The 13,208-nt window shown below is 56.8% G+C and overlaps 1 pseudogene; it reads right to left on the bottom strand.

Annotated features, from left to right (window-relative positions):
- Positions 1 to 462: 462 nt before the first annotated feature.
- LOC102967176 lies at positions 463 to 12,746 on the bottom strand (annotated as a pseudogene).
- Positions 12,747 to 13,208: the final 462 nt, after the last annotated feature.

The following is a 13,208-nucleotide window of genomic DNA, read 5'->3' as shown; positions in this document are numbered from 1 at the left end:
TTGCTGTTTGTTTTGTTTTGCTGGCCTCGTACAAGTTGGGAAGTGCCCTCTTCTCTGTTACCGACAGGGTTTGCGAAATCTGACGTCACTTCTTGGACAGTTTGATAGAATTCACCAGTGAGACCGTCAGGACCTTGAATTTTCCCGGTGGGAAGGTTTGTTTGTTTTTAATTTAAAAGCTCATTAAAAAAAAAAAAAAAGCTGTAGAGATACACAGACTTTCTCTTTCCTCTAGTGCGAATTTCGGCATCTGGTATCTTCCAAGAGATTTGTCCCGTGAACCAGAGTTGTCAAAGCATCAGCGTAAAGTTATGAGTGAAACTCTCGTCAAATTTTTAACGTTGTTGAATGTATTGGCATGAAGATATTTGTAACACTTTCTTGTGTTCTTAAGATCTGAAATAGCAATTTTTATTTATTTATTTATTTATTTATTTTTGTGAAGAGAACATTTATTTGCAATTACAGGCACACCCACCTGCTGTGGTACCACTGCTCCCCACACTCATTACAGATCACAGAGGTCATCGTGTCTTCGTCTGGATTTGAGTTCCGCACCCAGCCTGCAAGGAAAAGTGCTCCTCTGGTGATTACGGTGACCTTGCAATTGAACTTCTCACAGCTTCCGCATTTTATTTTGTCTGTGCGCCCCCCACCACTCGGGGCAAGTGGTGTTCCTGGATGCGAGATTCCGTGTATGCGGCTCTCAACTGCTTCAGGTCCTCGTGTGCCATTTCCATGACAGTCGTTTCGGCAAATTCTCTCGGCGACATGGTCCCAGAGAGCAAGCTTTGTTGTAAGTGAGAATTTTGGGGGGGGGTTCTTCAGATTGGTGACTTGGCTTCTAACACAAGTTTTGTATTTTTTGAGGTTCTTTAAATAGACGGTAAGAATGTCTCTTGCGACGTTGTGCCACATATCGGCTTTGGGCTGCTGGTCCGTGGAAGAACTAGGTAAAGCTTCATAAAGAAGCTCTGTGCCTTTAGCTCTCACAGGTACTGTGGGATCTGGCAACTCACTGGATCGCTCATCAGCGGATTGAGGGGCACCGCCCGTGAAATGATTGCGCCTGAAAACAGCACTAGTCCAGTGGAACCTGAGAAAAAAGCATTTCACGGGCGGTGAAATAGCAATTTTTAAAAAAGTTTTTAAAAATTTAGTTATTTTGGAGACGGAGCATGAATGGGGGAGGGGCAGAGAGAGAGGGAGACACGGAACTCGAAGCAAGCTCCAGGCTCTGAGCTGTCAGCACACAGCCCGACGTGGGGCTCGAACTCACGGACTATGAGATCATGACCTGAGCCGAAGTCGGACGCTCAACCGACTGAGCCACCCAGGCGCCCCTGAAATAGCAATTTTTTGACTGCTGATATTGATCGTTTGTGTTTTTCTTGTTTTTTGTTTTTTTTTTCCCCCTCGGTCAGTCTGGCTCCGATTTGGTCAACTGTGTGATCTTTTCAAAGAATCAGTGTCTGGCTTTGTCCCCATTTTCTGGTTTTTGTTGGTTCCCTGTTTCTCTGGTATCTTTTCTTATCTTTATTCTTTTCTCTGGTTTGAGTTGATGGTTTTTTTTTTAATCTTGAGTTAGAAACTTTGGTGTTTGATTTTGGAACTTTATTCATTTCTGACAGAAGCCACTTAAAGCTACGGATTTCCCTCTGCACCCAGCTTTAACCGCACCCCATAAACTGTCACCTGTTGTGTTTCCGTTATCCCCTCGGGGTGAAGTAGTCTCTAATTTCCATGGTGATGTCCTCCCTGAGCACGCGTTACTTAGATGTTGTTGGCATCCGTACGTTTGGGAGTTTCCTAGGTCTCTCACTGTTGATTTCTGGTTTAATTGCTCTGTGGCCAGAGAGCACGCTCTGTCTGACTTCGATTCCTTTACACTTAGTGTATTTGCTCCGTGGCTCAGAATGGGGTCCGTCTGGTGAGCAGACCATCTGCACTTGGGAAGAATGTGCATCTTTTAGTTGCTGGGTTTAGTGTTCGATATCAATTTTGCCAAGGTGATGGATGATGTTTTTCAGGTCCTCTATGTTTCTATTGACTTCTCTCTCCAGCCCTTTTGCTGTTACAACTATGGACTTGCTTTCTTCTTCCAGTTCTACCCAGCGTTTCATGTACCCCGAGGCTCTGTTTGTGCTTGTTTCCTTGTCCTGGCGAATGGACCCTCTTATCTTCATGAAATGTATGTCTTTATCTTTGGCAACATTCTGTGCCTTGGAAGTTATTGTATTTGATGTGAGTAAATCCACCTTAGCTTCTTTTTTTTTAAAACTTTTTTAATGTTTATTTCTTTTTGAGAGAGAGACAGAGACAGAGCATGAGCAGGGGAGGGGCAGAGAGAGAGAGAGAGAGAGGGAGACACAGAATCGGATGCAGGCTCCAGGCTCCGAGCCGTCAGCACAGAGCCCGACGCGGGGCTCGAACTCACCAGCGGTGAGATCGTGACCTGAGCTGAAGTCGGACGCTCAACCGACTGAGCCACCCAGGCGCCCCAAAGCCACCTTAACTTCTTATCCTTACTGTCTGCATGGTGTAGGCGTTCCATCCATTCACTTTCAACCTGTTTTGTCTTCGTACTTAAGGTGCTTCTGTTGCAGACGGTATGAAGTCAGGTCTCGTTTTGCATTTTATCCATTCGATGACCTCTGCCTTTTTAGTTGGATTACTTATTCTATCAATGTTTAGGTGTGTTGTTTTGTATTTAGTTTTTCCTCTTTTTGTCTGTTACTGCTCTTGTACTTTCTTACCTCCTTTTGGATTACGTGACTATTTTTACAACTAATTCCGCCATGATCTACGTCTTGACTTTTAAGTGACACATCCTTGTGTCGTTATTTTGGGGGTTATTCTCGGGATACGGCATACACTCCCCAATTTTTCAGTCCACCCGGTCAATGCTGTGTCCCTTCAGCCCAGAAGGGTGTTCACACCCTGATCCTTCGTGGGATCGTCATCAAATGTGTTACTTCACACGCGTGATAAGCCCCCAAGACAACGTCTACTTTTTGCTGTAGGCAGTCTTAGGTGTTTGCAAGAAATTAGAGGGGAAATGCTCATGTTCTATTTATCCATGTACTTTCCACTTCTGATGCTCTTTGCTCATTCTTGAAGACCCACATTTCCACGTGGTATCATTCTCCTCGGCCTGAGGGAGCCCCTTTGCATTTCTTGCGCCATAGGGTCCTAGAGGAGGATTCTCTCGGTTCTCCTTCAGCGGGAACATGTTTATTCGTTGTTGAGGAGACTGCTTTCGTTGGACGTAAAATTCTTGGCCGAGAAGGCTTTCCCTCAGCACTTTCAAATTGCTAAGATGCTACTCTTTCTCATGGTGGTTTTCTCCCTCTTCTTCACGTCGGGTGATTTCTATCTTTCAGTCTGTATTCTACTTCACTGCGTCTCTCCTCCGTCATCTCCAATCTGCTAATTAAGCCCCACAGGTAAATTTTTTCATTCATGATACTTTATTTTTCAGTGCTAGAGTTTCCATGTGGATGCTTTTGATGTTTTCTGCTTGATTTTCTGCCTCTCCATTGACGGTGAGGCTGTCTTCCCTTCCTTCGTGGAGCATAGTAGCGTTGGGTTTATCTCAGGTTCTTCTGCCTTGCAAGGGTGTCACTCTCCTCACGACTCGGTTGTGCGACACTTCTGGAAACCACTGTTTTCTTACGAGACTCTGGATTCTGTGACGTCACTCCAGCTCACCTGGATGGACGCGGGCAGCACAGTCTGCCACACCCGCGAATGGCAGGGGTGCAAATCTCGGCTCCGTCAGCTTCCCCTCTGCCCGGTGCACGTGGCTTCGGGGGCCCACCCAGGGCGCCAGCGTTCACGGAAGCTTTGGGGGACAAGATTGGTTTGTTAGGTAATCTACACCGGAAATGGAACCCTGGAAGCCACTTTTTACTTGTCGACGTGTTTACCAGCCAGAGGGGCAGGGAGGAGAGTTCATCGTGTGCTTAGATGTAGCTCGTCCCGGGCCCTTATGTGGAACGGGCCCACCTTCGCCTCTCCCCTCTCCCCTCTCCTCTGGCATTTTGTCGCTGGCCCGCATGAGTGACCAGGCAGCACTTGGAATATATTGTCTGGAGACTCCCGGAGGTCGTTGAGCGTATTTCTGATTTTCCACCGAACCACGGGCACTGCACTGGTAGCAGACTTCCGCCCGGGGGTCACAAAGACCGCGTGGCATCCACTGACCTCCCACGCCCTGGCCGCCGGCACTCTATGGCCCACGAGGTTCTCGCGTGCTTCCCGCCCCTGCAGCCCCCTCTTGCCACCTGGTACCAAAGCCGACCTCCTATGTGTCAGGTCTGAGTTTTGGCCGCCCCGTCCGTGAGCCACACTCTGCCCCACGCTTACCGTGCGTGACGTCACCCCGACCCGGGGCTTGCACAGCATCGTTGTTTACTCTGCGCACACAGCTGCCATTTTAGCAGGGCTCCGGAGGGACAGCTTGCGTCTGCCCCAGAGAGCGTCGGCTGGGGTGGCCTGAGGGCCCGGGAAGACGCGAGCGCCGGGGCCGGACTCACCGGAGCCCTCGTCCCTCGCACGCGGGCCACTGATGCTGGCTGTCTGCCGGAGCCCCCGCGCGTGGCCTCCCCGTGTGGCTGCTTCCTCCCAGTAAGGCGGCAAGTGCCAGGGGAGGCCACCCCAGAGAAGAAGGTGGGAGGAAGGGCGTGGCATCTTCATGGCCTGGCCTTACGTCCTCTGCGCCTTCTCGGTTGAGGTGGCACGACGCGTGCCGGGTCTGAGGACAGGGGACACCGGCCTGGCCACGAGACGATTGCACGGCCGCCGTCTCAGTCTGGAAAGAGCACAGGAGATGGGATGTAGGAGGTGATCACATCCGGCAGAGCATCAGCCACAGAGATTCTCTGATGAGTGAGGGAATGTTAATAATTATTGATGAATAAGTAGCTCTCCCATCTGCTGCTTTAAAGAGCTCAGGGTGGACTGTGCAAAAACACTCATTTGTCCGAACAAATCTATTTGCAGGGTCCGCCAGGCGCCCCTCAAGGTTCCTGGTCTCCAACGGCCAGTAGCAACCCGTTCTTACATGACACAGGGCTTGCATCGCGATCCTCGCGGGCCAGGCCCCTCGAGAGGGTTTTACGGGTGTTCCCTCATCTAGTCCTGTGCCTTCTGAGGACCACACGCTCGGTCCGCGGGTGACGTCTGCACATCGTGCGGCAGGCGATGGGCGACCACACGTCACTAGGGATCCTTCTTCCCGGCGCCGGCGTCTGGGTCACCACGCTGCTTTTCCCTCGCGGTCCTGAGGGTCTGCACCCCTGGCGAGCTGATGACCCAAAGTGTGCAGGGCCCAGTACGCCAGGCCCAGATCACGGCCGGAGCCGGGGACGGTCGGAGGGAAGGCCTGTCTTAAATCTGCCGTGGGAGGCGAGGGCTCGGGGCGGGGGGAACAGGGTCGGTGGGAAGGCAGAGCAGGGGAGTCTGGTGGGAGGGGCATTTAGCTGAACGTGTCTGGACGATTCTTTCCGGATCTGTATCCTGCTCTGGACCAGAACCAGAGAGACCTGGGTCTTCTCGTGTCCGCAGCGACGGGAGGGCAGTTTGTTTCCGCGCGCTCAGTGCGGGCCAGTGCCTGGGGTCCGGAGCAGGTGCCCAATGTCCAAGCATGCGTCGGGGGACGTCTGTGATGGTCCCACAGGCTCCTCCCACGTGGCAGGGGCCGGGTCAGCCCCGACCCGGAGCACCGTCTCTCTCATCCTGCCCGTCCAGAGACCAAGACCCGGGCGGAGTCCTCAGTCACCGGGCACGGTCACCGGAGCCCCTGCAGCGCCCTGCACCCCTCTCCGTCCCCCGCCCCGGTGTGTGGCCGCCTGGAAGGGGTCTTCCTTCCACACCGGTTTGCACAGCTTGCTCGTTACTTCAGAACCCCGTCCCGCGCTCCGTGCGCCCGAGGTCAGGGTCACCCTCCACACCCGGACCTGATCGCCGCCGGTGTCCCGGAGTGAATGAGAGACACCCCCTTCCCCCGCGGGGAAGGGATTGGCTCCGTGGCCGGGGCTCTGTCAACAAACGTGCCTGCGGAAGGATGTCCCGCGGGGTCTGGCGGCCACCCCTCCGCGCATCACGCCCGCATCGCCCGCCGCACCGTGACTGCTGATCCGGGACAGAGGGCTTCCCGCTTTCTGGTCTCGGGGCCCCCACTCAGCTTTTGGCTTTGCGCCTGAGCCGGGAAGTGGGGGGGTGGGGACTGCAGATGGCGGGGCCACACGGCGCCAGGCCGCAAGGACCGCGGCGGACTGCGGCGCCCCTTGAGTATTGCGTCCTGCGGAGGATCTGTTACGGACGTGATGTGGAGGCGGGGTTTGGGGCGGGGACTGACTTATTCCTGGAAAAGGGGACAGAATTAGCAGGACCCTCCACCGTGATTCCGCCCAGGCCTGAGGGCAGCCGAGGTGGGGCCGCCCAGGCTCCCTTCTGGTTCCAGGACCCCCCCCCCCCCCCACCGACCATTCCCAGGCCCACGTCCACGGCGGACGGCTGGCTTCTGCAACAGACTATGTCCGGTCACGGAAGAGCCGTATCGATTGAACAGCTGAATCGTCCCAGCAGGTGCGGCTCAATCTAGCCCCATTTTCTGCAACACAGAGGATTCATTCCCTCGGCGGACGGCGCTGTCTAAACGGCCGCCGCGTTTGTAGGTCGGGGGCCTCTCCTCCCTGTCCTGCCCCTCGGAGCCCCCTGCCCTGCAAACGGCGGAGAAAATTGATGTGTGAACTGCCCACCCGGGCACATTGGGGGGGTGTGGAGAGAGGAGGGGAGACAGACATTCGTCACTCAGCCAAGTTCCTCTTGAAATCGAGTCTTCGGAGAGGAGCACGGAGCCGGGAGCCGTCACGCGGGGTCAGGGATGCGAGGGCCTCACCCAAGCTGGCGTCCCGGGCCAAGGGCCCTTCTCAGGGAGGACCCGTGTTGGGGCATCTTCCCCGGGCCAGCAGGGGTACTCCCGGGGCATCTGCTTTGGGGACCCGCATGAGTTAATCCCTTTGCTGCGGACGTGCCACATGGCCCATCCGGGGCTGGGACAGCACTCACAGGGCCGGGTCCTCTCCACGGGGCTGACTGTCCCCCCTCCAAACCCCAGTGGGGCCTCCACCCAGCCTTCAGAGGTGCTCAACCTATTCCCCCAGCCTTGATGGAGATAGAAAGGCACCCGGAAGCAGGGAAGGGAGGGACGTGGTACCTCCAATGTCAGCGTGGGACCCAACCCGTCACGCCCCCCCCAAGCTCGTGCCTCCTTATTCTGAGGGCCGCTGTCCAGCCACCCAATGCCGTCCGGGCCACACCCACTCCAAAGTTCCACGGGCGAGGCTCCGGCCAGCACATGGTGCGGCTGATGTACATTTCTGATATAATTCGTGATCATTTTCTTGGCATTGAAACGCCATTTGTGCGTCCTTTGTGTTGAGTCTTTATTCGTGCACTTTTCCAATTTCTTCTGTGAGCTTCTTGGTCCTTCCCCAATGGATTTGTAAGAGGCCTTGAATGCTCGGGTAGTAACCCTTTGCCGTGTGTTGAAGACACATTATTCTCAGTTTACCGGGTGCCATGGGACCTTTCTTGATGTGTGAAAAGACCACATTCTGGGGACAGCATGTTTATGCGTCTTTTCTTCTCAGGCTCCTGTTTTCAGGGCGTCCGCCCTCCAAGGTCATGATACAGATGTGGCTGTGCCCTGGAGGTGACTGTGCGATCCCCAGCCCGTGTGTCCACCCGGCGTGAGGGGACGCGCCTCTGTCCCCTGCCTGGGCTGTCCAGCATCAGTCTGCAAAGAGGAGGCAGTTATCTGTGGCTCAACTGTCCCCTGCCTTGGAGGACTTCCCAATGCCGTGCCCTGCCCTTGGCGCCCTGGCTCTGTGCACCTCGCGCTCGGGCACCAGCCCCGGGCAGCCAGGTACCTCCGCAGCCCCTCGGTGGGCGCCGAGGAGCTCCAGCACGCGGGGTCCCCTGGGCTCTCCGGCCCGGCACGGGGTCCCCCGCTCCGCTCAGGTGTGACCCTTGATCCATCTCAATGCCTGCCCGTCCCACATTCCAGGCCCTCAGGTGACCTGAAAATCTCCGTTCAAAAGAGAGTGTGGACTTCTCAGAGATGACCTACAGGCAGCAGAGGAGGGTCTGGCTTGGACAGGAGCGCCTCTGGGCACCCGTGGGGACCATGTGCTCCTGCCCGTCACCGCTCGGCAGGCAGTGATGGCTGGGGACTGCGTGGCCGCGGGTGCACCAGCTCGTCTTCAGCACGTCCGGCCGGCCAGCTCAGCACCCGGGTGGGGACACCCGAGGGACAGCAGGGACGGTCCCTCAGCTCGCGCCCTTCTGCCGGGGTCCTGCCCAAGAGGGTGTGTTGTCACCAGCACTCTGGTGGTGAGGGTCCCGCCTGCAGCAGGTCTGTGAGAGCCGGGGATCAGAATCACACAGGTGACCCCATGCGTACACATCACAGGACAATCGGCTCATTACGGTGGCCCTTGATGGCAGCCGCCCGATGCTGCACGTACCTGGGTCTTCACGACAGCGCAGGGCAGGCGGCTGCAGGCAAATGCCCCCTCCCGGCCTCCACTACTCCGTCCACGGCACCGGAAGGATGCTGAGTGTCCCGGGTCACAAAGCCAGCCGGGAGAATCCCAAACGGAACCGCCCACAGCCTGTCCCTCCAGACTATTCCTCTGCCCCTTTTCTATCCCAAACCGAGTCCAAAGACTTACTCCGCCCCCTTCTCTCTTCTCACGGGTCCCCTCCGAGACCCTGCGCCCACTGACTCTTTGCTTTGGTCAGTCTCCTGCCGGTGTCGCTGAGGTGGCCCCTCGGGACGTACCTCCCTGGCTCGTCCCCAACAAGGGGCGCCCCCAGCCTGCCCCTCCCTGTCCTTCCCCTCCCCCTGAGCCCCCACCCCATCCGATCCAGGCCTCCAGCACCGCCGGCACGGTGACCCCTCCCAGCGGGAGGTCCAACTCAGCCGCACCCCCAAGCCCTGCAGAGAGCACTGGCTCCACCCCTCCAGGTGTTTGAGTGCAAACCTTGGAGTTGTTCTAGAAGCTTCTCTTCCCACATCCAATCCACGAGCAGACCCCAGTGATGCTCCCGTCACAATACGTGTGTCCATCTGGCTTCTTCCACCGCTGCCCACCCCCCAGGCCGGCCTCACAAGCGTGCAAACTGGGCGGGCCCCCGGGCCCTGCACTTGGCTTCAGGCTCTGTGGCCGGAGTTCTGAAATTTTTCATGATTTTTTTCTATAATTTCTTTTTTTCTTTCTTTCTTTTTTTTTTTTTTTTACTGCTTATTTATTTTTTTAATTTTTTTTTTAACGTTTTATTTATTTTTGAGACAGAGAGAGACAGAGCATGAACAGGGGAGGGGCAGAGAGAGAGGGAGACACAGAATCGGAAACAGGCTCCAGGCTCTGAGCCATCAGCCCAGAGCCCGACGCGGGGCTCGAACTCACGGACCGTGAGATGGTGACCCGAGCTGAAGTCGGCCGCTCAACCGACTGAGCCACCCAGGCGCCCCATTACTGCTTATTTATTTTTGAGACAGAGAGGGCACATAAGTCAGGGAGGGGCAGAGATAGAGAGAGAGGGAGACACCGAATCCGCAAGCAGCCTCCAGGCTCTGAGCTGTCAGCACAGAGCCCGACGCGGGGCTCGAGCCCACAGACCGCGAGATGGTGACCTGAGCTGAAGTCGGACGCTCAACCCACTGAGCCACCCAGGCGCCCCGTAGAGAAGAGGACATTTTAAAACTGCAAGTGTCCTTTCTTGATGAAGGCTCTGTGGGGAGCGTGTGGACCCACCGTCCTGTTGGGGAACCACAGGCGCACGCGACCCTGAGGGAGGGCGGACTTGTGCCTTTAGGGGAAGGGGCTGGGAGAGAAGGGGCTGCCCAGATAGACAAGGGAGGAGTCCATGGAGCCCATGCAATTTCCCGGCGTGCTGCCAGGGACCGGCTCGGCGTTGGCGCCCCTCCATCCGGGGGGCCGGGAGCGACGTGGTGAAGGGGAGGGGACAGGACGGAGCCCCAGCGAAGGGGGAGCCCAGGACCCCAGCGGGTTCCCTCTCCCTTCACTGCACACGAGGATACCGACCAGGAACCCACTCCCCACCTTGCGCTGCACGGGCCGGGAGAACGCGACCCTGACGTTTCTGTGACTCTGTGTCATACAGGCAGACGTTTTGGGGGACAGGAAGTTCCTATGAATGATTAATGCCGAGGTCTTCAGTTTTATGTAATGAAAATACTTTCTGGTCTCTCCTCTTTTTATAATCTTGGTATGTGCTACAGAATTTAAAATATAGGCATCTTCGTAGTTCCCTTTTTGATATATTGTTCACCACGCTTAAAATAAAATCCTGTGCTGCAAATGAAAGGAAAGAACTCGGTGCTTTTCGTCGACGAGGGAAGAAAGCTAACTGGCGTGTGTATGTCCCTCCTGCTGGCTTCAGGACCCAGACTTCTGCACGGAGCAGGGGCTGAGTGGAATTTTGGGTGATGGGTGAATGGGTGCCTCCGAAAACCACCGGCCAGCAAGCCTGTCACTGCTATTTTGATCGGATTTTTGCTAGAAATGCAATCAAGGGAGGCGGGGGGGGGGGGGTGGGGAGGAGCGGGTGGGAGACGGGATCTCAGCTTTCTAAATAAGAGGTTGGCGTGGGTTCCAGATCCCCGTGGAGCTGGCTGCCTGAGGGGGGGGGGGCTCAAGGCAAAGGCGTGCAGGGCTGGGCCTGGAAGGTGAGACCTTCCCCCCCGAACTCAGGGACTGTCGAGGACCCCTCAGCTTGGCCCAGAGGCTGGTGGTCCGGGTCAAAGTGACAACGCCTGGGGGCGTGCGGGGGGCTCAGTCGGTTAAGCGTTCGGGACTCTAGATTTTGGCTCAGGTCATGATCTCAGTTTGTGAGGTCAAGCCCCGCGTCGGGCTCTGGGCCGATGGCTCAGAGCCTGGAGCCTGCTTCCGATTCTGTGTCTCCCTCTCTCTCTGCCCCTCCTCCACTCATGCTCTGTCTCTCTCTGTCTCAAAAATAAATAAATGTTAAAAAAAAATTAAAAAAAAATAAAATAAAAAATAAAAAAAAAATGAAAAGTGATCACGCCCGGGCCTAGCGTGTGTCCCCGGGCACGTGGCGTTCAGTTATGGCTGGCGGCTTCCATATGCTGCCCGCTGACCTGTGGCACGTTGCAGGGCGTGTCCGGTGTGCAGCTGGACCCTGAGACGTGCACCTGTGCACCAGGTGTCCTGAGTTCCCTGCCCTTGGCCTCCGGCTGCCACCTGGGGAAGCAGAAGCGGGACGGGCTGCAGGGTGTATGGGGAAACTCCATGTCTTCAACCGCTTTTCTAGAACCTTCCAACCTTGGCTCTGGGTTGTGAGTCTGACGGGGAGTGAAGTCACTGTCATCTCCCAGCCGTTCCTGTTCTCCGTGGGAACCGGAAGCCGCAGGCGGGACGCTGCCGGGCCGTGGCCTTGGGGTGGCAGTGGTGTGGCCCCATCAGTGAACATTCTTGTGTCCACGCTGGCGATCTGCATCGTCCCCTCCTCTGCCCGGGGGTCCCAGAGGAAGGTGGGTCTGCGGAGTCTCTGAAGACCTGTCCCAAGAAAGCTACAGTCCCTACAGGTTGACCCCAATCCCCTCAGGGGGACAAAGGTCAGCAAGGGACGGACACCCGGGACTCTCCTGATATGAGCAGATGTTTACAAAGCCGAGAAGATGTCCCATTTCTTGTTCTGTTAACGAAACCCCAGGAGAGCTTGTGTTATATCCTTCTTGTGAGACCCGGCTTACCATAACCGCTGGGCCTTGCATATCGCCCAGAGGCCACGTCCTGGGGACCGTGGAGCCGCTCCTGGGACAGCCTGGCTCAGATCGTCTCAGCTCAGCCCTTGAGAAGGTGGTGAAGGCCGGGTCCCCGGCAAACGGGGGAAGCACCGAGGAGCCGGAGACGTTCAGGGGGACGCGGCGTCCACGGATCGGGTTGGAGATGCGGAAGAGGCAGAGGGGCCACGGGAATCAAGAGCCGTGCGTCCCCCTCGACGCTGGCTTTGTGCAAACTGGAAAGTCATTTGTAAGAGAGTGGTACGGGCTTTTTTTAAACAAAGAAAACCTTTTTTGAAAAGGACACAGCTTGTAGGTACACCCACTACATGGGTGATGAGACATTTGGGCCCCAAAATAACAGCTGTAGTAAGACTGAAACACACCAAGTACGTGGGCATCTATGAGCTCAGAACTCAGCTCAGGAAGGCCATCCCGGTCCTTCTGGACACGCGGGAGCACCGGGGAGAGCCACACGTCCCTCTGGCCTTTCCTGTGGGGACGGAGCCTCCTGGGGACGGTGCCGGAGGATGACAGCCGTGGCAGAGGGCTCTCGTCAAGACTCGGGTCAGAGGACGCCATAGAGAGGACGGGGACAGAGGTGCCCAAGATGCGGTCGGCAGACTCTGGACTGTGGGGGACCCCCGGGGACAAGAGATCCCATTCCTCTGACCCAAGAGAAAGGCGAGAATGCTACCTGGCGTGGGGCGGGGACACCGCTGGCCGGGGGCGGCCTGAACGGCAGCGTGCGGCGTGTCCTCTGGGCCCGTGTCCGCACCTGGAGGACAGTAAGCGAGAGAGCGAGTTCTCTGGCGTCTCATGAGGGCGCGATCCCGTCACGGGGGCCCCGCCCTCAGGACCTCATCAAACCCTAATCACCTCCCAGGGTCCCACCTCCTAACGCCATCACGTCGGGGGCCGGGGCTTCAATATACGAATCGGGTGGGGGGGCACGAACGGTCCGCCTGGAGCTCCTGTGGGCTGAAGGAGCCCCCGGGAAACCTGCCGACAAGTGGCAGTTGTGTGGGCTTCGGAGCCTAATTCAAGCTCGCGCGCTGCAGAGAAGGTTCGGAAACCACAGTCAACGCGAGCACCGTCAATCAGATGGCCGTGGGGGTTGGACGCCCGGCCGTGCGCGGAGCCCCTGCGAGCTGGCCCGTCCTGGGTACCCCCTCCAACGCGGCGGACAGCAGAGGCCCCTTCCCTTTCCAGCAGCTCTGACTCCAAATCCCGACCACTGACCGTTCCGTGGCCTCGAGGGGCGACACCACCTGAGTGTCCAGAGCTCCTCTCCAGCTTCTTGGTGACTTAAGGCTAACAAAGCACCTGGAGCCGTTGCTGGCACAGAGGCGGGCTGGCCGAGGACTAC

This window comes from Panthera tigris, chromosome D4 (genome assembly GCF_018350195.1).
Source record: "Panthera tigris isolate Pti1 chromosome D4, P.tigris_Pti1_mat1.1, whole genome shotgun sequence".
In the NCBI taxonomy this organism is placed as follows: domain Eukaryota; kingdom Metazoa; phylum Chordata; class Mammalia; order Carnivora; family Felidae; genus Panthera; species Panthera tigris.
Note: the sequence above shows the minus strand (reverse complement) of the source record. Positions and strands in the feature narration are given on the sequence as shown.